At 42.0% G+C, this 22,475-nt stretch overlaps 1 long non-coding RNA gene across 1 annotated transcript in view; it reads left to right on the top strand.

Annotated features, from left to right (window-relative positions):
* Nucleotides 1–22,224, top strand: part of LOC131419964 (uncharacterized) — a 128,588-nt gene extending 106,364 nt beyond the window's left edge. Inside the window, exon 3 of the long non-coding RNA XR_009223412.1 lies at nucleotides 21,902–22,224. This is a non-coding gene — a long non-coding RNA (uncharacterized LOC131419964). The remainder of the gene's footprint in view (nucleotides 1–21,901) is intronic.
* The last annotated feature ends 251 nt before the right edge of the window (nucleotides 22,225–22,475 follow it).

Raw genomic sequence — 22,475 nt, 5'->3', positions numbered from 1 at the left:
TAACAAGTATGTTTAATTAATTTCTAAGTCTAAAGTAGACTGGAAGGAAAATAAGGCTAGGAAAAAGACATAATAGGCAGCTGCAATGACTCAGCGGTGAGACAGATGATAAAAGAATAAAAAGAACTATAGATAATGAATATTCATAATGAAGATCAATTATGAAGACAATATTTAACCATGACCAGCACACACTAAAATGGAAGAAAGCTCTCTAATGTATTTTAGAAAAATTTTAACTAGAAATGACTTTAACAGAAAGGAGTGTTTAAAAGAGAAAGATGTTCTTATCTGGAGTTTTCCTTAAAAGGACTCAATTATTAACTCTTAAGGCTAGCAAAATGGAAATTATTATATAGATGGAATATATAATATACATACATATGTATACCATATATATAATAATATGTAGATATATTATAGATGATAGATAGATACACAGCAATCCACTAAAAATGAGGATAGCTTCCCACAAACTTTACATTTATATCTGCATTTATTTAATAAATAAATATTGAGCTCTTATTAAGTGCTAAGCACAGTGCTAGTTCCTAGTGAGCTACAGACTTGATCCTGCCCTTGTAGATCCTCCCTACATTCTATTTCATTACATTTTAGATGAGTTCCTTGAAGGAAGAAAACAGGGTGCCTTGGGAGGAAACAGACAAGTAGGCCAGATCTGGTCTGAGGCTGGTGGGGTGGGAATCTCTCTTAAGCTCAGACCTGAAGAGTGGCTATCACTTAAGTAATTAAGGGGCTGGTGGTGGGGCGGGCACTCCAGACAGGGGAAACAGCAGGTACAAAGGCTTAGGGGCGGGAGAGAATGCACTGCACCAGGGGAACTGAGGGAGGCCTTGTGGCTGGAGTGAAGAGGACAAGAGGCAGGGGTGGAACCAACCTGAGCCCAGAAGGACATGTTAATATAGTTCATCTTTATTCTAAGGGCAATGGTAATCCACTGCAGAGTGCCGTTCTAAGTTTTTAAAAAAATCACTTTGACGGCAGTGTGGAGACCAGATCAGAGTGAGAGTCGGAGTGGTTACGGGGGACACGGTAGGAGGCTACTGCAGTCCTGTAGGGAGAGCTCATGGTAAGGCGGTGAGCATGAGAGGAGTAGCTGGATTCCAAAAATATTTAGGAGGTAAAAATGGACAAGATTTGGGATGGACCAAATACGGATGTGAGGAAGAGGAAGGAGTCAGGGATAACCTCAGTGTTCTGGCTGGGGCAGTTGGGTTCACAGTGGTGCTGGCCACTAAGATGGACACTACAGAGGATGAGGGGTATTATGGGATGGAAAACAGGGACCCATGAACGTAGTTTCTGACCTGACTCATGTGGAGCTCCAGTGAAATATTCAAATGGCCATGTCAATCAAGAAGCTGTATGCATCTGTCTGGAGTCCAGAGGCCAGCTCTTGAGTACAAGATATAAGGTTCAAGGCTTGCATTTCCACTGCTTATGGGTCCTATGAACTTAGGGGGACAACAGATTTTATTGCCAACCTTATTACTGGGAAAGAACCAAAAGTTCTCAAGGGAAAGGTGCTTTTGATAAGTTTGGTTCCAGACAATTAACCCACTTACAATTTCCAAAAACATTGGATGAAACAAGAAAAATGGATTGTCATAAAGCTCAAAAAACATGTAATCTAATAGTGCATGGTAGCTGTAATTCAATACAGAGGTACATCAACATCACACAATGTACAGACGTCTTCACAGTGAAATATATTCAACAAAAAGTTCAAAATCACATTCGAGGGATGGCATTCAGGACAACCAGAAACCTGATCTATGCAGTACATGAAAGACTTGAAAGGTGTGGTGGCATAGGCACAGGCACGAGTTGGTTATGAAATATGGTGTTAATGACCTGCAGGACTGAAGAAAAGTAGTCTGGAGAGGAAATAGAGTGGAGAGGTTCAGAGCAAGAGTTCTCATGTCAGATGGGTTTGGACACTGGCTCTGCCACTTACTAGCCAGGTGAACTTGGACAAGATCCTCAACTCTCTAAGCTCAGAGACTTCTGTGAAATGGACTGCTGGGAGGAATAAATGAGATACTGCATGCACCATGCTTGATACATAGAGAGTAAGTACTTAATAAACATCTACTGTTTTGATGATGATGATGATGATGATGACAATGACATGGGACTGTTTTATAAAAGGGGTATAAACTTATACCAAAAAGATAAGATATTTCTAGGATAAGTTGAAATGTGACAAATAGACATACTATTAATATTACTTTTACTTATCTTACACGTATACAGCACTTTATAATTTTCAAAGCACTTCCATATACTATAGTCATTTAATCTTCACAATAATCCTTCAAAGCAGGTAAATATTGTACCCATTTTATAGATGATGAAAATGAATCTTGGTGAGTTTAACTCAACCAAAGCCCCTCAGTTAACAAGGGCTATGATTCGTATCCAAGTCTTTTGACTTCAACTTCTGTATTCCGTAACTGGTTAAGGATCCAAAACAAACAGAAAACAAAGTTGAGGAACTCTCTGGAGAATTTGCTTTAGGAGACACCTCTACAGAAAGTGCCCCAGAGCCAAAAATAATATGAAAGAGGTATGAGAGTTCTTGCCATCTTAGAAACAAAGCCAAGAAATGGAGAGAGGTTGAAAGCTGATGTCATTGTGTTGAGTTGCTAGATGAAACCTGAACAAATTTTCAAATAAACAAACCAACTCATTATTTCCGTTGCCCCACTAGTTTGAATAGTGCCTCCATCACTTACAACCAAAATAATCCTAATATATCCAACGACATTAGACAACTCATTACTCCTTCAACAAAATCCAAGTGTCTTACCTTTATGACTGTGCTCATGCTATTTCCACCAATTGGTATTCCTTTTCTTACCTGTTAAACTCCTATTCATCCTTCAAAGCCTCCTCACTTACCATCTGCTAAATAAGGCCTCTCCTGATTCCACCAGTACAATAACTTCTTCTTGTGCTCCCCAAACATTTTATTTGCATTTCTCTTACAGAACTTCATGCTCTGGAGTAACTGTCTCTCTTTCCCTTTTGTGTCCATTATCTATTATATTGTCCCTGTACAGTGTCTTACAGGTAGACCTTCAATACATAATTGATTTTACCATATTGTATAAACTAGAATGTTAACTAATTTCTCAGAAGACTGTCAATGTTGACAGTTAGCTATTTAAAATGTTAATATTATGTGACAAAACCAAAGAGTAGTCAAACCTTGGCTTCATATCTTCACGCTTATGAGATGAACATGCAGTACTGGACATTTCCCAGTATTCCGCACAGCTGGGCATTCTAGATGTCGCTTTGGGGGTAGCAGAACATAACCTCCCTAAAAGTATAAAATAAAAAGTTATAAACCTTTCACGTTTCATATTAAGTACATGGATTTTATTTTACAGATGTATTCTGTTATCTGCACTGACTGACGTGTCACTCAACGTCCCAGATCTTATAAGAATACTTATAAGCGTAATATTTAATAATATGTGTCTTCTACCATTTCAGCTGTATCTCAAAATAGCTTTGGAATGTTATATTTTACTATTATTTACAAAAAATCATGTAACCTAGTTCCAAAAAAACAAGGAAAGAGAATGAATTCAAATAAGAAAAAAAATTTTTTAGATAAAGATCTAGCAAAGTGTTTTAAATTCCTAATCTGAGCTTATTCTATGAAATGAAAATGCATTATTCATTTTCTATCTACACAGCATTCAAATTAGAGAGGCAGATTCTATTTTCTAATGCTTGGTTATTAAAATGTATTTTAGATGAAAGGCATAAAACGCTTATTTCCACACAAACTACTAGACAGCAAAACGAATAGAATCATCGTGCTCACGGAAAATGCAAGCACCTGAGAGCGTGCGCTCAGCAACCAGAAGAATGCTGAAGCATTTATCTTTCAGAATAACTATTTTCTAAGTTTACTATTAATTACCTAATGGCTTTTGGTCTTCCAAAATAAAACTAATATTTGCATAGTATCTTACAGTTTATACTTTACTCTGATAATTATCCCTGTTATGGGCTGACTGTGCTCCCCCAAAATTCATATGTCAAAACCATACTCCTCAAAGGAGGTGGGGCCTTTGGGAGGCGATAAGAATTAGATGAGGTCATGAGGGTGGAGCTCTCATGATAGGATTATAAGAGTCACAGAGAGCTTGCTTCCTCTCGCCCCTTCAGTGAGGTGAGAACACAGTGAGAAGACAACCATCTATGAAACAGGAATCGGGCCCCCACTAGACACTGGATCTGCCAGCACCTTGATCTTGGGCTTCCCAGCCTCCAGAACTTGAGAAACAAATGTTTGTTTAAGCCACCCCGTCTATGGTATTTTTGTTATAGCAGCCCATAGAGACTACCACAATCCCCATTTTATATTTACAGAAAATGAAACTAAGAGGCAACACATGAAGAAAGAGCTTGTGTCTCATCCTTAAAGGCCACATGACAAGTCCAAGTGCCAATAAATGTGCTGCTCATGAGACTCTTTTCCCCAGCTTTGGTTTCATACCATAGTTGCCTTGAGGTTTCCAAAAGCTGGTCTCTTCTGGAGCTGCCTCTTCCACACAGCCTTGTCGCCTCACCTTCCACAGCCACATTGCTCTCACTCCCATCTCTCCACTCCTTGGTCCCCCTGCCCAGTGGCCCCTTTGGACCTGCCTTTCCCTCCTGGAGACATGATTACTGACTCTGATTCCGACAGTCTAGGCCCCTGTACAGGCACAAAGGAGTTCCTCTCTTCTGAAGAGAGACTCCTGATCTTGTTCAACATATGCAAATACTAAAAATATGTCTCCAGGACACTGGCCCCCTGCTCTGGTTTATGGGGTGGCTCATCATTCCAGGAGACGCCCTTGCCAACATCCTGGGGTGGGAAGGATCCCTTCAAACCAGTTTTAGAAGTATCTCTGGAAACGGGGCAACTTGAAGGCAGTGTCTCTTCCTTTTGCTCATGAGTTGCCTGCCTGGTGACAATTCGAGGTGTCTGTACTGATCCATCATCTATCTCAGGTGGTGGCAGTGGGTCAAACCAAGTGCTGCCACGAGTGCCATGTGCATCTGCAGCGGGTCCACAGAAGACACCGGCACCCGAGCGTCCATGAAACGCAGTGTTCTCTGAGGGGGCTTCCGACACATTCAGCGAGAGGCTGGCAATGTGAGGGGCCAAGTAACTTTCAGGCTGAGTTAGATCAAACTGCCTCTGAGTTATCACAGAAGGGCTGCTTTTAGCAGAACTTTGCACACTTCTGTTGGGACTGCCTCTTGGTACTCTCCCCACGATAGTCTTCCCCACTCTCTCCTTGATGGCATGTTTCCATTCGTTTTTATGCTTAAAATCAGGCTGGGGGGACCCCAAAGTGAACCCCACATTCCTTTCTCCTTCCACTGGAGCTGTCATAGGGGAGCATACATTGACCCACAGGCAGTCTGCTGGATGGGTTCTTCACCTTCCACTGGAGCTGTCATAGGGGAGCATACGTTGACCCACAGGCAGTCTCTGGATGGGTTCTTCACCTCTGGAGCTGTCAGCCTTGAATTCCACTGTGACATCATTGGGGGTCCCCACAGGGGAGTCCACTGCTCCTCTGCACCCCTACCTGACTTCAGCCTCCAGGGGTGTTTCCCGACGGAAGGAAACCCCACTTGGCACCATGGTTTTTGACACTAGCATAGTATCACTTGTGGGAGACAAGGCAATTCCTGAAAACCCTCTACACTTCCTGCCTAGAACACCCCTTCTGAGTGTCCCTTTACTTTCCCCGGCTCCATCCAAACATTCCTCCTCTGAGCTGTCTGTCGGTGGAGTCTAGAAGTAACCATTTCTGGGTGGGCTCTGTCTGGTTTCCTCTAAAACCTTGCTTTCTTCAGAAGCGTGTCTGAGCTGTGGCTGAGCCCCCAGCCTCTCAGGAAACGTCTCATCCTCACTGGGGGTCTGAATATTTCCTGCTCTGTCATACTTTTGTTGAGCAGAATTTTCCAGCTGAAGACTATCAGGAGAGCACCTGGCAACTCTTCCCTCCCCTTATTGCTAACTGTAGTTTCTTGCCACCCACAAGAGAGACTGCTGGGAAAACCCTCCTTCAGGAAGGAACTCAGAAATTCTGAAGACAAGCTCATTTCTGACCAGTGCCTTTGTGGGCCTGAAGAGCAGCTGTGAATGTCTGTTTGTGTGCTGGACTGGTCTTCTCTGAGCAGAGGTAGAGAATCAGATGAACTCAGATGGGCATTTCTCTCACTTCCTAGAGCTTCTGAACTTGGACAAAGGTTAGACCAAGGGAGTCCTAGAGAAGCTGTGGAACTCTTCAACCCATGCTCTTCTGAAGGGCTGGACAAGAACTTCTGGGCCCAATTTATAACACGTTGCAGCTTCTGTGTCTTGGGGACCAAGGCATCAGCCGACAGGTGGAGATCCAGTTCTGCTGGGCGGCTGTTTCCCTTGGGCCCCTCCTGGGCCCTCTGGTCCTGATACTGCTCTGCTTCTCCAGGAGCCACTTTGGACTTTTCCTGGAGCAGAGGTTTCTTTCCAACTGCTAAATAACATGGTGACTTCTGAGGTCTCAGCCCAAAGGTTTAATTTTCTGAGAGATTCACTTTGGTGTCTTGGGAAGCTGTCGACACCGGTTGGCTGCCATTTCTGGAAGCATCACCCTTGATGATCCCAATGCTTTCACAGTAAGCCACACGCTTGGCTCGTAAGTGCTTTAGGTCCCAGGTTTGAGGAGTGTCTGCCTCATTCCAGGGAGAATGTCCAGTCAGTGTCGGGGGTAAGGGATCCATCTGTGAATAAAAAGTCAAAAATATTTTTAAAAACCCATCGATGATTCTTCTATCTACAATGTGACCCTACCACATCCACTAACATCACACAACCCAACTAAAATTTCGATAGGGACTTGAGGGCAGTTTTGTAATTATAAGATCAAGGCAACTAATGTACTAAGAGAAACTATGAAAAATTTCATCATTAGTATCTTACCACATTCAGTCATGCTATGGGTCTTAGTCACTGAATAAGAAAGATTAATCTTGTCTTTTGCAGGGGATATATGCCAACTAAGTGAATACAAAATAGAAGGTGGTTTTTAAATAAGGGTAGCTTGGTTTATTTCAAGATTTTTCTACTGTTTAACTTTTTTAACCAGGTATATAAGTTATTTTGATTTTTATAAATGGCATAGGAATTTTAAAAGAATAAAAGGAAGAAAGTCTAAAAGGGAAAAAAAGGAGGAAAAAGACAAGGCAGGAAAAGAAAATTTATTCAGACCCACTCAGTACAACCATCTCATACCAATTTATCCTTCCTACATACCCTGTCAACCCAGGCCAGGACAGGGAGAGACAGGATGATGAAGATGGACAGAAAGGCAACAGATCAAGCAAAAAACCCAGAAAGTGACCTAAGAGTCACCCATCAATCAAATATGCTACTCATAGAAACTGGACCCCTGACAAACTTTCACTTAAAAAAAAAACCAAATTATTAGAGCCTCTTATTCCTAATGTAAGGCAAGTTTTGTAAAACAAAACTTCTCCTTTTTCTCCCTCCTCTGCCTGATTCACCAAAGTCTTCCTTGAGGCACCTCCAGTAATTTGAAAATTACTGATATAAAAAAATACTCTTTTATGCATAGAGTCCTTCAGCATATCTTTGCCATACATGGTCAGCCTCTGGATATTTCTGAATGAATGAAGAAAATAATGCATGCAAGCATGACTGATACTAATAACAGAGATGTACAGCCTGTGTGCACGGCCACTTTGCACGGGTTCTCTTCTTTGATCTTCACAGCTATCCTGAGAGTTTCAGACTCAGTGAGTGAGGTACCAAGGGCATCTTGTGATTTGTCCAGACACAAAATTACACCCGCGGAGCCAAGACCGGAAGTTAGATCTCTGGTCTCATATCCACCACTTTTTCTCCTACTTCATCGTGAATCACAAGTACTGAAATGTGACTTCTGGTCCCAGCCAAGGTGCTCAGTAGTTAAGAACTCCCTACACTCCCCACTCTGGGGGCAGGACTGTCCTCCCTTCCTGCAAGGGCTCCATGAGAAGCAGGATATTTTGAAGGGGCTCTTGATGTTAAAAAAAAAAAAATACGTTTTTTTTAATTACCAAGGACTGTGTAAAATAGACACCTCTGAATTTCTCACCACCCTGTCCCCAGGTCTGACGTGACTGTGAATTGAGGAGTGTCTGTCTCAGTCATCACTTGATATTTTCCAAGTACCCATTTTTCAAGTGTCAAAATGGTCCAATTTCAAAAGGTTACTCAAAACATTCGGTATCCACTCTATGCTCTGATCTAGAACCAAGGTTCTTTTTTTTTTTTTTAAAGATTTTTATTTTATTTATTTTTTCCCCCCAAAGTCCCAGTAGATAGTTGTATGTCATAGCTGCACATTCTTCCAGTTGCTGTATGTGGGACGCGGCCTCAGCATGGCCGGAGAAGCGGTGCGTCGGTGCGCGCCTGGGATCTGAACCCCCGGCCGCCAGCAGCAGAGCGTGCGCACCTAACCACTAAGCCACTGGGCCGGCCCGAACCAAGGTTCTTAATTCAGCCAACTTTTACTGAGGATCTCCTAAGTGGTATGCACGAGAGGAACAACCCACGGAGCTTAGGTGCCTGGAGTCTCTTGACTCCAGGGGGACAGATGAGGGGGACAAATGAGCAGACAGACATCCGATTTATAGCTGTTTCCTTGAACGTGCTGGTGATTCTAGTTTGGCTCCATGCCAATCAATACAGTGAACTTGGGCCCTTATTTCTTTCTATCTCTTTTATTTAATTTTTAATATGACAAGCTATAATTCTTTTTTTTTTTCTTTTTACCTTTTGACCCACTTCACTCATTTCTCCCTCCCCTCACCCCCTGCCTCTGGCAACTACCAATCTGTTCTCTGTGTCTATGAGCTGTTTTTTTTTTTTCAGATTCCAGATATAAGAGAAATCATGAGGTATTTCTTTATCCATCTGACTTAGTTCACTTAGCATAATGCCCTCAAGGTCCATTTATGGTGTCACAATGGTAAGATTTCATTTTTTTTTATGGCTGAAAAATATTCCATTGTGTGTGTGTGTGTGTGTGTGTGTGTATAAACAATTTCTTTATCAAGTCATCCATTGATGGACACTTAGGTTGTTTCCATATCTTGGCTTTTGAAAATAATGCTGCAATGAACATGGGGGTACATATATCTTCTCAAGTTAGTGTTTTCATTTTCTTTGCATAAACGCCTAGAAGTGGAATTGCTGGATCATACGGTAGTTCTACTTTTAATTTTTTGAAGAACCTCCATACTGTTTGCCATAGTGGCTGCACCAATTTACATTCCCACCAACAGTGCACAAGGGTTCCCTTTTCTCCACATCCTCGCCAACACTTGTTATTTCCTGTCTTTTTGAAAATAGCCATTCTGACAGGTGTGAGGTGATATCTCATTGTGGTTTTGATTTGCACTTCCCTGATGATTAATGATGTTGAGCATTTGTTCATGTACCTGTTGACCATCTGTATGTCTTCTTTGGAAAAATGTCTACTTAGATCTTGTGTCTAGTTTTTAATCGGATTGTTTGTTTTCTTGCTATTGAGTTGTATGAGTTCTTTATGTATTTTGGATATTACCCCCTTATCAGATATATGATTGGCAAATATTTTCTCCCATTCTGCAGGTTGCCTTTTCATTTTGATGATGATTTCCTTTGCTGTGCAGAAGCTTTTTAGTATGATATAGTTCCACTTATTTATTTTTGCTTTCGTTGCTTTTGCTTTTGGTGTCAGATTCAAAAAAATCATTGCCTAGACCTATACCAAGGAGCTTACTGCCTATGTTTTTTTCTAGGAGTTTTATGGATTTAAGTCTTATTGAGTCTTCAACCCATTTTGAGTTAATTTTTATGTATGGTGTGAGATGGTGGTTGAGTTTCATTCTTTTACACGTGCTGTCCAGTTTTCCCAACATCATTTCTTGAAGACACTGTCTTTTCCCCATTATATATTCTTGGTTCCTTTGTCATAAATTAATTGACCATATATGTGTGGGTTTATTTCTGGGCTCTCTATTCTGTTCCATTGATTTATGTGTCTGTTTTTATGCCAATACCATACTATTTTAACTACTACAGCTTTGTAATACAGTTTGAAATCAGGGAGTGTGATGCCTCCAGTTTTGTTCTTCTCAAGATTGCTTTGGATATTCAGGTGTTTTTGTAGTTCTGTAAAAATTTTAGGATTATTTGTTCTATTTCTTTGAAAAATGTCACTGGAATTTTGATAGGGATTGCATCGAATCTGTAGATTGCTTTGGGTAGTATGGACATTTTAACAATATTGATCCTTCTCATCCATAAGCATAGAATATCTCTTTGTTTATTTGTGTCTTCTTCAATTTCTTTCATTAATGTCTTATAGTTTTCAATATACACGTCTTTCATCTCCTTGGTTATATTTATTCCTAGGTATTTTATTCTTTTTGATGCACTTGTAAATGGGATTGTTTTCTTAATTTCTCCTTCCAATAGTTTGTTATTAGTGTACAGAAATGCAACACATTTTTGGGTATTGACCTTGTATGCTGCAAACTTCACCGAATTCACTAACAGTTTTCTGATGGAGTCTTTAGGTTTTTCTATATATAATATCATGTCATCTGCAAATAGAGACAGTTTTACTTCTTCCTTTCCAATTTGGATGCCTTTTATTTCTTTTTCTTGCCTATTTGCTCTATCTAGGACTTCCTATAACAGAAGTGGTAAGACTGGGCATCCTTGTCTTGTTCCTGATCTTAGAGGAAAGGCTTTCAGTTTTTCACTGTTGAGTGTATTAGCTGTGGGCTTGTCTTACATGGCCTTTATTATGTTAAGGTACATTCCCTTTATACCAACTTTGTTGAGACTTTTTATCATAAATGAATGCTGAATTTTGTCAAATGCTTTTTCTGTATCTATTGAGATGAACATATGATTTTTATCCTTCATTTTGCTAATGTGCTGTATCACACTGACTGATTTTCAGATGTTGAACCATTCTTGCATCCCTGGAATAAATCCCACTTGATCATAGAGTATGATCCTCTTGATGTTTTGTTGAATTTGGTTTGCAATTATTTTGTTGAGGATTTTTGCTCTATTTTCATCAGAGATATTGACCTGTAATTTTATTTTCTTGTGGTGTCCTTGTCTGGTTTTGCTATTAGGGTAATGCTAACCTCGTAAAATGAGTTTGGAAGAGCTCTCTCCTCTTCTACTTTTTTGTAAGAGTTTGAGGAGTGGTATTAATTCTTTGAAAATTTCATAGATTTCACCAGTGAAGCCATTTGGTCCTGGACTTTCATTTGTTGGGAGGTTTTTGATTACTGATTCAACCTCCTTACTAGTAATCTTTCTGTTCAGATTTTCTATTTCATCATGATTTGGTCTTGGTAGGTTGTATGCTTCTAGGAATTTATCTGTTTCTTCTAGGTTGTCAAATTTGTTGCCATATAATTGTTCATAGTAGTCTCTTATGATCTTTTGTATTTCTGTGGTATCCGCTGTAACTTGTATTTCTGTGGTATCCGCTGTAACATTTTCTCTTTCATTTCTGATTTTATTTATTTGAGCCCTCTTTTTTTTTCTTGGTGAGTCTAGCTAAAGGCTTCTCAATTTTGTTTATCTTTTCAAAGAACAATCTCTTAGCTTCATGTATCTTCTCTATTGTTTTTTTAGTCTCTATTTCTTTTATTTCTGCTGTATTCTTTATTTCCTTTCTTCTACTAACTTTGGGCTTTGTTCTTCCTTTTCTAGTTCCTTGAAGTGTAAAGTTAGGTTGTTTATTTGAGACTTTTCTTGTTTCTTAAGATAGGCATTTATTGCTAGGAACTTCCCTCTCAGAACTGCTTTTGCTGCATCTCACAAATTTTCCTATTATATTTATAAATGATATATATTTCTATTTTAATTGCCTCAAGGTATTTTTTGATTTCTGATTTCTTCTTTGATTGCTTGTTCAGTAGCATGTTGTTTAATCTCCACATATTTGTGAATTTTCCAGTTTTCTTCATGTTATTATTAATGTCTAGTTTCACACCACTGTGGTCAGAAAAAATGTCTGATATGATTTCAATCTGCTTAAATTTATTAAGACTTGTTTTGTGGCCTAACTTGTGACCTATCCTGGAAAATGTTCCATGTGCACTTGAGAAGAATGTATATTCTACTGCTTTGGGATGGAATGTTCTGTATATATTCGTTGAGTCCACCTGTTCTAATGTTGTTTAAGACCAATGCTTCCTTGGTGATTTTCTGTCTGGATGATCTATCCATTGATGTAAGTGGGGTATTAAAACCCCCTACTATTATTATATTGCTGTCTATTTCTCCCTGTGGGTCTGTTAATATTCGCTTTATATATTTAGGTCCTCCTATGTTGGGTGCATAAATATTTACAAATGTTATTTCCTCTTTTTAGATTGACCGCTTTATCATTATGTAACACACATCTTTGTCTCTCATTACAGTCTTTGTTTTAAAGTCTATTTTGTCTGATGTAAGTATAACTACTCCAGCTTTCTTTTGGTTTCCATTTGCATGGAATATCTTTTTCCATCCCTTCACTTTCAGTCTGTGTGTGTCCTTACATCCAAAGTGAGCTGCTTGTAGGCAACCTATAGATGGGTCTTGTTTTTTAATTCATCCAGCCACTCTAAGTGTTTTGATTGGAGAATTTAGTCCATTTACGTTTAAAGTAATTACTGATAGGTATGTACTTATTGCCATTTTGTTAATTGTTTCTGGCTATTTTTGTGGTTCTTCTGTTCCTTTCTTCTCCTCTTGCTCTCTTCCTTTGTGGTTTGATGACTTCTTTAGTGGTATACTTATTTTCTTTTCTCTTTATCTTTTCTGTATTTGCTATATGTTTTTGCTTTGTGGTTACCATGAGGCTTACATATAACAGATTACATATATCTATAACAGTCTATTTTAAGTTGATAATAAGTTTTCCTACCAAAAAACCTAAGCACATCAAGTACTCATAAGTTTATATTAGCCTTTCTGATTTCCTACAAGTTGCAGATTGTGTAACCCAGAGGGTACAACTTCATAAACCCCTATTCAACGTGAAGTACCTCTGATTCCAATCAACAGAGGCTTCTCCTTACCTCTCCACCATTCCCTGTGCAGGACACCAATCCAGCTTCTCAAGCCTCTTTTACATGGGGAAATCAAGCTCTGCTCCAACTCTTTAAAGCTTACATACCTAGAGGTCCCTCCAGTTATTGAAACCCAGTCCATTTACAGGGACACTGTGGGGAGGGGATTATTAATAAATATTCTTCCTGTTAGATGAGCAAATATAGTGCAGTCTGACATGTGTGATCTTAGGGGCTCAGGATGCTGGGGGTAACACTGGAGGGGCATATCAACAGACTTCTGGAGAGGAATCACTTCAGCCAAGACCTGAAGGCCGTACTAAGTTAGCCCAGCCAGGAGAAGGGAGGCAAGAATGTTTCAGGCAGAAGGAACAGCATGCATGAAAGTTTCCGGACGAGAGAGAATTTAGCCAGAAAAATCTTGGCTCAGGCAGAGGGCTGCAGATCATAGGGCTGGGGTGAGCCACAGTTACTACAAGCAGTTGAAGAATCTTTATTTGAGCTTATGTAAGAATTACCTGAATAATAAACAAATGACATTGCAATTCATAAAATAGATACTCACATAAAAGCAACTTTTGAACTCAGAGAAGTATTTTGACATTGAGTATTTTCCTAATCATTATACTAAAAGACAATGATGTTTTTGGAGAAAATTTTTCAGGTTGAAACCAGGACTTCACATTTAAAAGGTCGTTCCATTGACCTAGACTTAACTTCTACCCTTTCCCTTCTCAGACCCCCATTTAGCGTCCTTAAGCTGCACTTGACTCTATGCCCAATAAGAAATCAATCTTATAAATAAATGCATTTCTAGGTGTTACTAAACAACAACAAATTATAATACTATATATATACACAACCAGTCAATCATGGTCTGGTGGACTCTATGGACAATTGTGTAATAATAATAATAGTTGCTAACACATAGCACTTAAGGCTTTGAAAATAGATGCACAGAAAGCCTAAGTAACTGCCCAAGGTCACACAGCTCATACGTGGGAGAGCCGAATTCCAGCCCAAGCCTACTCATTCCAGAGTTCTTGCTCTTAACTCTAGGATATACTACTTCTCACTTTTCATTATTTAGTTGGCTCTGCATTGACATAACAAACACATAGCTCACGTGTTTTAAGATCCCAAATTGACAGGTGATTAATTCAAACACAAACTGACTGGCCCACCCATGGAAAAGAAAACATCTGAAGTTAAACAGAAAAAAAAGAGTTTTAAAATTATGGTTTGCAATTACCTACGAGCATGGTGCAGAAATGGTAGTGTCAGTATATGCAGATAAACAGATCTTTGCTTACTAAGTCTGTATCTCATTCCTCATTCAATTTCTTTTTAGCCCTCAGTGCTTCATTGTTTCAGTACTGTTTCTTGCAATCCACTGAAATCTTCCAAGAATTAAGCCTTACCTCCAGCCGCTCCTCAGCCTGCAGTCTGCACATGCCACCTACAGGCATAACAAGATGCTGGTCTTCTCCAGGGCAGCCACCTGCATTGCTTAACTGACTGTGATCCCTAAAGACTCCAGGAGGCGGAGCAGAAGTAGAGGCAAAGGTAAGGGGGATGGTTAGCACAAAAACTAGTGACACCAAGAAGGACAGCAGGGGGGAAGAAAAGCAAATGGCAACCAAGGGGAGGAAAGAAAACAAGTGTTAACTTCATTAATATAAGGGCTGGGAAAACCAGGAGAGTGTATCAGTTACAGACTGGAAACAGGGACTGTCTCACCTAAAGCCAAACCACATGAGCTCTGGTAAATGATCAGAATGCAAAAGGGATTCTTCTCCTAGTAATACAAACCAGGAGACACAGCACAAACTTTAAAAAACACTACATATTCCACAGCAAACCTTCTCCCCCAAACCAACAGACTCCATTGTTCTGTTTCTGGTGCTTACACAATACCTTCTGAGTTTAAAATAACAAAACAAAACAACCTGCAATTCCATCTCAGGCAAGCCTATGATAGAAGGAGCTGATAGATTAAATGCTTCTAGTTTCCCCAGGCCCTATTTTAATATAGAAGCTTCCAGATTCCCTAAGCCAGGAATCTTGGACCCAAGTGAAAGCACAGTCTTCTCTAGACGAGGAGCTCTCTCCCCGCCTCAGCACTTTGCTATCATTCACATGCTTTCTCTCCCGTCTTGCGCATGTGCTCGTTGACTGGCTCAAGAATTACACACCTACAATCACATTTTCACTTTTCGTTTTTCACTTAGGAAAAAAAAAAAAATTTCTCCTTCCCCTTGACCACTACTACAGCTCCGGCAAGTAGTGTGGTATGTGGGAAAAGTGTGGACTTTGGAGTCAGGCAAACAATCCTGGGTTTAAATCCCGGCTTCCCACAAGTGATCAGTGTGTCTTAACGTGCAGTTTCCTCATTCACAAAAAGAGGGGAAAAAGTGGGACTTAGCTCCTCCCCTATCTCATGCTACAGGAATAAATGGGGAGGAAATATCTTAGGTGTCTGGCCCAGAAAAAGTAATTATAAACCTGCTATGTTTCCTTCTCTCCAAATTTATATGCTAAGTGCAAAACTCTGAAGCACTCATTCTCTTTGTTCTTTTTTCACTTGTCACACTTTCCTGAGAGCCTACTGTGCCAGACACAGAACTTGAACTGGATGTGGTTATGTCTGCCCTGGTGGAACAAGGGGGTGGGGGGCAGAAGTGAAACAGCTCACCGTTAAATGAGTGGATGAATTTGCTTAAATTAATGACGGGGTAGGGCTTGAATAAAAGCTCCATCAGGGCAAAAGAAAATGAAGCTCAATTCAGAGTACTGAGTGTGAGCTTGGAAGCCAGACGCTGTGCGGGTTTAATTCCGGACCCCACGTCCGGGCAATTTCTGAAATTCTCTGTGCCTCCCTCCCCTCTTCTGTACAATGAGATATATAATAATAGCTCCCCACTGGGTTACTCTGAACAGTAAAAGCAACACCCCTCGTTAGTGCTCTCCCCTTCTCCCCCCATGCACTTCAACAGGCTTCCTGAGACATCTAGATTTCCATCTAGCCTTGGGCCATCTTGAACAGCCACACCGCCCCAAGGCAGCACCCTGAGGTCATCCAGCGGTCATCCTGGACGACCACAAATAAAAGCTGATAGGCCCCCTGGGGTGGACCTGAGCAACTGAAACATGCGGACCATGCGACCTATGGCACCTTTTGAGGGAATGCCCAGGCCTAAGGGTTGACAACCAGAAAAACCAGCCCGTCCAGAAGACGTGGCCCTCTCCTAAAGGAGATTGATTAGAATGAGCTGGGGCTCACAGATTAGAATAGACGACTCAGTGCCAAGCTCAGCCCGATGCCTCTGAGAGCGCAGTGTTTGCATTCCCACCTGGGCCTCCTGAGCACCTGACCTCCTCCACCTGGTTCAGCTGAGGCAGCAGCTTCCGGAAAGAAAGGCAGGACCGGACAGTAAAGGAAGGGGATCCAAAGGTCAACTGCTAGAAATTATGGATTCTTTCAGCCACGGGGTCGGTCAGTCCCAAGCATTTGAATCTGAAGGTGAAATGTTACATAAAAGTACTAGAAAGACATATCGCTCATATTCCTCTTTTCCCCGCCCCCGCGCAAACAAAACCAAAAAAACTTAAAGCTTATTTTAAATAAGAAATAGGCAGAAGAAATACTCAATAAGCAAAATAATAATAAAAGTTACTTCTTAGCCTGACTGTCCCGGACCAGAATCCCCACCTTCTCGGTCGGCGGCGGGAGCTGGGGCAGCGAGGTGGAACCCGCCCGCTCCGGGAGGGAGCCCCGCGCGGCCAGGGTCGCCATGGAAACCGCGGGGGTGGGGCGGGCCCGCGGCGGGGGGAGGGGCCGGGCAGTGGCTGCCGGGAGGCTAGGGGGCGGCGGCTGGGGCCCGCGGGAAGGCAGGGGGAGGACGCCGCCTTCTGCATTGCTTGACCCTCGAGAGCTCGGCCCCTGCGCGGGGCCGGGAAAAGAAAACAGAAAGTTGCTTCCCAGCCCAGATCTCCAAATCTGCCAGATGATCAGAATCACTTGGTTAGAAACCAGAATTACATTGGTGAGAAACCCAGACCTCAGGTTCCGCCTCCTGGCCTCAAAATCTCCCCTGCGAGGACCCGGAATCCGGATTTAACCAGTTACTTTACAGGGCTGGGAGGCTGGGAGACACTGGGTTTGCCTATTCTTTTTCCTCAACCCCCCCCCCCGCCCTCCTCTACCACCCCATAATGATGAAAGAATCCGCACCCGGCACCCCAGTACCTCCCTAGCGGCTCTCAAGGGTGGGGGCGGGCTTGGAGCTGGAAACGCAGCCCCCATTCAGTTCCTTCAACTAAGGTGTAAGCTGGAAGCTCGCTGCTCTTTGAGCATTTCCCACTTGGGGGCAGCCTCGTCCTTCGCGCCTGTTCATTCCGCAAAGCAGCGGCCCACGGTCTTTAATTCTGGCTGCTGTCTCCTTAACATAAACTCGTCTAGAAAGCGGAGCTTGGATGCAGAGAGGTGTCTCCCGACGAGGAATGCGGCAGTAGCAGAGCCTAGGGCTCTGGATATAAGAAGCCCTTAGCTCCAATCCCTGGTTTACTCTTAGGGTTCAGAAGAACAAAGAAGCCACGCTGGGAAAGCAGTCCTGTGCTCCTTGAGAATAATGCCCGCGCACTAGATAACAGGTTTCTCAGCCCCGGGCCTCATCCTTTGTTGAACAATCAGATGAGACCTCAGGATTGATGCAGACAGCCGCAGCCCTGGCTGGACTTGAGGGCTGGATTTGGACCCTGGGAACCATGAGCCTCATCTGCGTGCTTTCAGGAGGCAGCATGGTGGTGAAATGGGAGAGGGACGGGCGTCTGCACTAATGAGGATCTCCGTAGTATAGTCCTCCCTGGCGTAAACGTGGGACCTAATATTTGCACAGTCTCCTTAGTTGTCTGGGGGAGGCTCAGCTCTGTAGAGTGGGATAATCTAATACCCTGTGCATTTAGGGTGCCTCGTTATAATAACTTATTTATAGGTCGGACTTCGGTGTTATTGCAGGCATGGCATATAATAAGGGCAGCTTCTTCTATATTAGTCTAGAATGTACTTCCTCCAGTTCAAACTTCTGAATCATGAATAATTGCTAAAACAGGGTGAAGGGACTGAGATGATTAAGGCCAAGTGAGCGGACCGCAATCTGTCCCTTGGGAAAATAAAAGTTGTTTTACACAAGAAAGGGACTCAGAGTCAAATAAGTGTGTAAAACATTAGATTAAATGTATTTTTTTTTGTTTTTTTTTACCACAGGGCTTTTTTCAGAAGCTTTTGAAAGCTAGTGTGTATTGTGGATACAATATGAATGAATAAGGTGAAGCTACAACATGCAGCATTTCTCACACTCATTTCCCGTGGCACCTGTTTTCTAAGAGTGACTTGCAGTGCAGCTGTTCTGCAGAACATGCTTTGGGACACACTGAACAGAAGTGACAGTGACCTCCCCAGGGAGTCTGTGTGACGTAGGATGGTACAGAGCTCTGGGACACTTCTGGTTTGTCAGCGTGGTGATGACAAAATAGATTTGGGCCCCTTCAGGAGAGGGATGGGAGCAGTCATTTGAAACAGAGAGATAAAGAATTAATTTAGGACACACTAGCGGTTATGTTGCAGGTGCTTGACGTACTTTAGTTTATTTAATCCTCACAACCACTCTGAGGTAGATATCCGTTTATGTCCATTTTAGAGACAAACTGACACGAATTACTCAAATACCACATCCAAACTCGAGTAGGTGGAAAGTGATAGGGCGGATGTTTGGAGCCAGATCTTCCTCGGAACACGGCAGAACCCAGGCCCAGCACCAGCGCAGCCAGCAGGGGTTGAGTAGAACAACTGGTTTCATTTTCATGGTCACCTGAGTGATTAATGGTGAAAAGTGGGAGCAGAGGACAGTCAGCTCCCACATAGTGAGCAGAGAAAGCCCCCAGTGTCAGTTTTTGATGGCGGGCAGGAGGTAATCCTTCTTCAAAATAGACGCAGTCAGGAAAAATTACGAAATTCGTTGGAATAGCATCAAAGCAGTGACTTAGCGACTGACAGATTTGGCCTAGAGTTAGAGCTGGGGCTTTGAATTTCCCGATTTTGCTGAGTGGGAGAAGGTAATACCATTAATCAGGCATGGCCACAGAAGGAAAACTAGGTTTTTTAATTTATTATTAAAAATGTTTTGATGGGAAGATAATGAGTTAGCCTTGAATAGAATGAACCTGAAGATCCTATGGGATATTTAGGTGGACCAAAACCAGCTGTCAAATCGGGGCTGGATTCTGGATTATAAAATTTGGATTATAGGTACTACTTAAAATCATTGGCATGGATAGGATCAGCTGCTGAGAAAATGTTTTGTGAATAAACAGGACAGACATTTAAGGATACCAGAGGAGAAGATTTTGAAGGTAACAGAGTTGGTCCTTTGAACTTTTTCTGAGTTTCCTATCTTTTTGCCATGCTCTACACAGACACAAAGCAATAGCTATTTCATCTGCAAAATACAGAATCGAGATGGCAGAAGTACGGAGGGATTTCTTCTGGGCTAAGGCTCAGTTCCAGAAAGCATTATGACTTTTTTAGAAGCCCAGGAAACTTCTCTCTCATGTTTTAGGTTCACAAAGACAGGCTGAATCCCTAAGGTGAATGAATCAAAAGTTAAAAATATCAAAGTCTGTGCATCGATCCTGCTCTTAGATGTTTGCCATCATGGGTACTCCTGCGGGGCTCAGGTAGAAGGCCCATTGAAGCACAGCAAAGATGCCTTCTGGAGCTCAGGAGGCTGCGAGGTCAGCCGAGGTGGAGTTCCTGCTGGAGGGCGGCTCCTCCCGTCACCTCCCGTGGACACGCACGCCCAGGAAGTCTTTTCTTCTGCAGAGCTGGCCCAGAGTTAGACTCAACACAAATGTCCCGAGAGAGAGAGTTACCAGCAGTCCGTGTCGCTGAGTGAAACCTGGTAAGAAATGCAACTGTAACCGATGAGGATCAAAGATTAGAAGCTGAGCAAGGCTCACACACTCAGCTGCTGAAAGAAAGGGCCTGGGGCCGGCCCTTTCATGTGTGGTTACGATGATTAAGTAGCAGGTGTCAGAAAATATCTGACAGACCTTCGGCTTGAATCAGTCACTGTTTGATAGCAGGCAGTATCCAGTCTTCAACAAAGTTTGTTCCAAAAGTCACTTATCTGTCAGTTATTTGAACCTGGAATGCTTTTATCCTCAGGACTGGTGCTCGGAATCCATTTACCCCTGTCAGCGTTCATTCATTCTGTAGTCACCAACAGAGATTTAATAAGGACCTACTGTGTGCCCAGTAGAGTGCAAAACATGTAACAGTGAACAAGCAGCCGGAAATTCCAGCTATCATGGAGCTTAAATTCTAGTGGGAGAAGACAGACAATACATAAATAAGGAAAGTGTGTTGTATATTAGATAGTGATAAATGCAAAAGAGAAAAACCGAGTAGGAGTGGGGACAAGAAGTGCTGCAGCATGTGGATAGGGAAGTCCTCAGTGAAAAGGGGACATTCAAGCATGGACTTCAAGAGGCACAGAAGTTAACTGTGCAGGTGTGTGGAGGGCTCAGGGGACAGCAAGTGCAAAGGCCCTGAGGTGGGAGCATGAGGACAGGTTTGAAGAACAAAACCAAGGTAGTGTGGCTGGAGGGGACTGACAGGCAGGAGAGTGATAGGAGGTGAGATCAGAGAAGCAATGGGAAGCCTGGCTCTGTAGAGTCTTGTATTCCTTTGACTTTATCTCTGAGATGTGAAGCTGTTGGAGTGTTTTGAAAAGAAGGATGGTGTGATCTGACTTACTTTTTCGTGTGTGTGAGGAAGATTAGCCCTGAGCTAACGTCTGATGCCAGTCCTCCTCTTTTTGCTGAGGAAGATTGGCCCTAGGCTAACAACTGAGCCCATCTTCCTTCACTTTATATGGGACGCCGCCACAGCATGGCTTGATGAGTGGTGTGTCAGTCTGCGCCTGGGATCAGAACCTGTGAACCCTAGGCCTCTGAAGCAGAATGTGCGAACTTAACCGCTACCCCATCGGGCTGGCCCCTGACTTACTTTTTACAATATCGAGATATAATTCACATATCATTAAATTCACCCATTGAAAGTATACAAATCAGTGGTTTGGTCTATTTAGAGCTGTATCATTCCAGAACGTTTTCATCATCCCCAAAGAAGCTCTGGACCCATTAACAGTCACTCTCCATTCTCCCATCCCCCAAGTCCCTGGAAGGGACTAATCTACTTTCTGTCTCTGTGAATTTGTCAGTTTTGGACATTTCATAAAAATGGAATCATAAAATATGTGGGATTTTGTGTCTGGTTTTTCTTGCACCTGGCATAATGTTTTCAGGATTCATTCACATTGTGGCATGTATCAGTAGCTCATTCTTTTTCATGGCTAAGTGATACTCCATTATATGGATATACCACATTTTGTTTATCCCTTCATCAGCTGATGAACATTTGGGTATTTCCCACTTTTGGGCTATTATGAATAACGCTGTTATCAACATTCATGTGCAATTTTTTGGGTGTGAACATATGTTTTCAATTCTCGTGGGTATAAACCTAGGAGTGGAATTGCTGGGTTATGTAGTAACTCTGGGTTTAACTTTTTGAGGAACTATCAAACTGTTGTTCAGAGCAGCTGTACCTCAGCGATGCATGAGGATTCCAATTTCTCCGTATCCTCACCATCTTTTTTTTTTTTTTTTGGTGAGGAAGATTAGCCCTGAGCTAATATCTGATGCCAATCCTCCTCTTTTTGCTGAGGAAGATTGGCCCTGGGCTAACATCCATGCCCATCTTCCTCTGTTTTATATGGGACATGGCCACAGGATGGCTTGACAAGCGGTGCATTGGTGCACACCTGGGATCCAAAGCTGCGAATCCTGGCTGCTGAAGTGGAGTGTGTGCACTTAACTATTACGCCACTGCGGTGGCTCCCCCTCCCCTTTTTTTTTATAGCCATCCTAGTGGGTGTGTAATGGTATTTCATTGGGTTTTTGATTTTCATTTCCCTAGAGACTGATGATGTTGAGCATCTTTTCGTGGGCTTATTGGACATTTGTATATCTTCTTTGGAAAAATATTCATATCTGTTACTCATTTTGAAATTGGATTATTTGTGTTTTTATTGGAGTTGTAAAACTTCTTTATATATTTTACATACTAGACTCTTATTAGATGTGTGATTTGAAAATATTTTCTCCCATTCTGTGGGTTGTCTTTTTCACTTTCTTGATGGTGTCATTTGAAGCACAAAAGTGTTTAAATTTGATGAGTTCCAATTTATCCA

This window comes from Diceros bicornis, chromosome 22 (genome assembly GCF_020826845.1).
Source record: "Diceros bicornis minor isolate mBicDic1 chromosome 22, mDicBic1.mat.cur, whole genome shotgun sequence".
Lineage (NCBI taxonomy): Eukaryota > Metazoa > Chordata > Mammalia > Perissodactyla > Rhinocerotidae > Diceros > Diceros bicornis.
The sequence above is the reverse complement of the archived record's forward strand: the minus strand, read 5'-3'. Positions and strand labels throughout refer to the sequence as shown.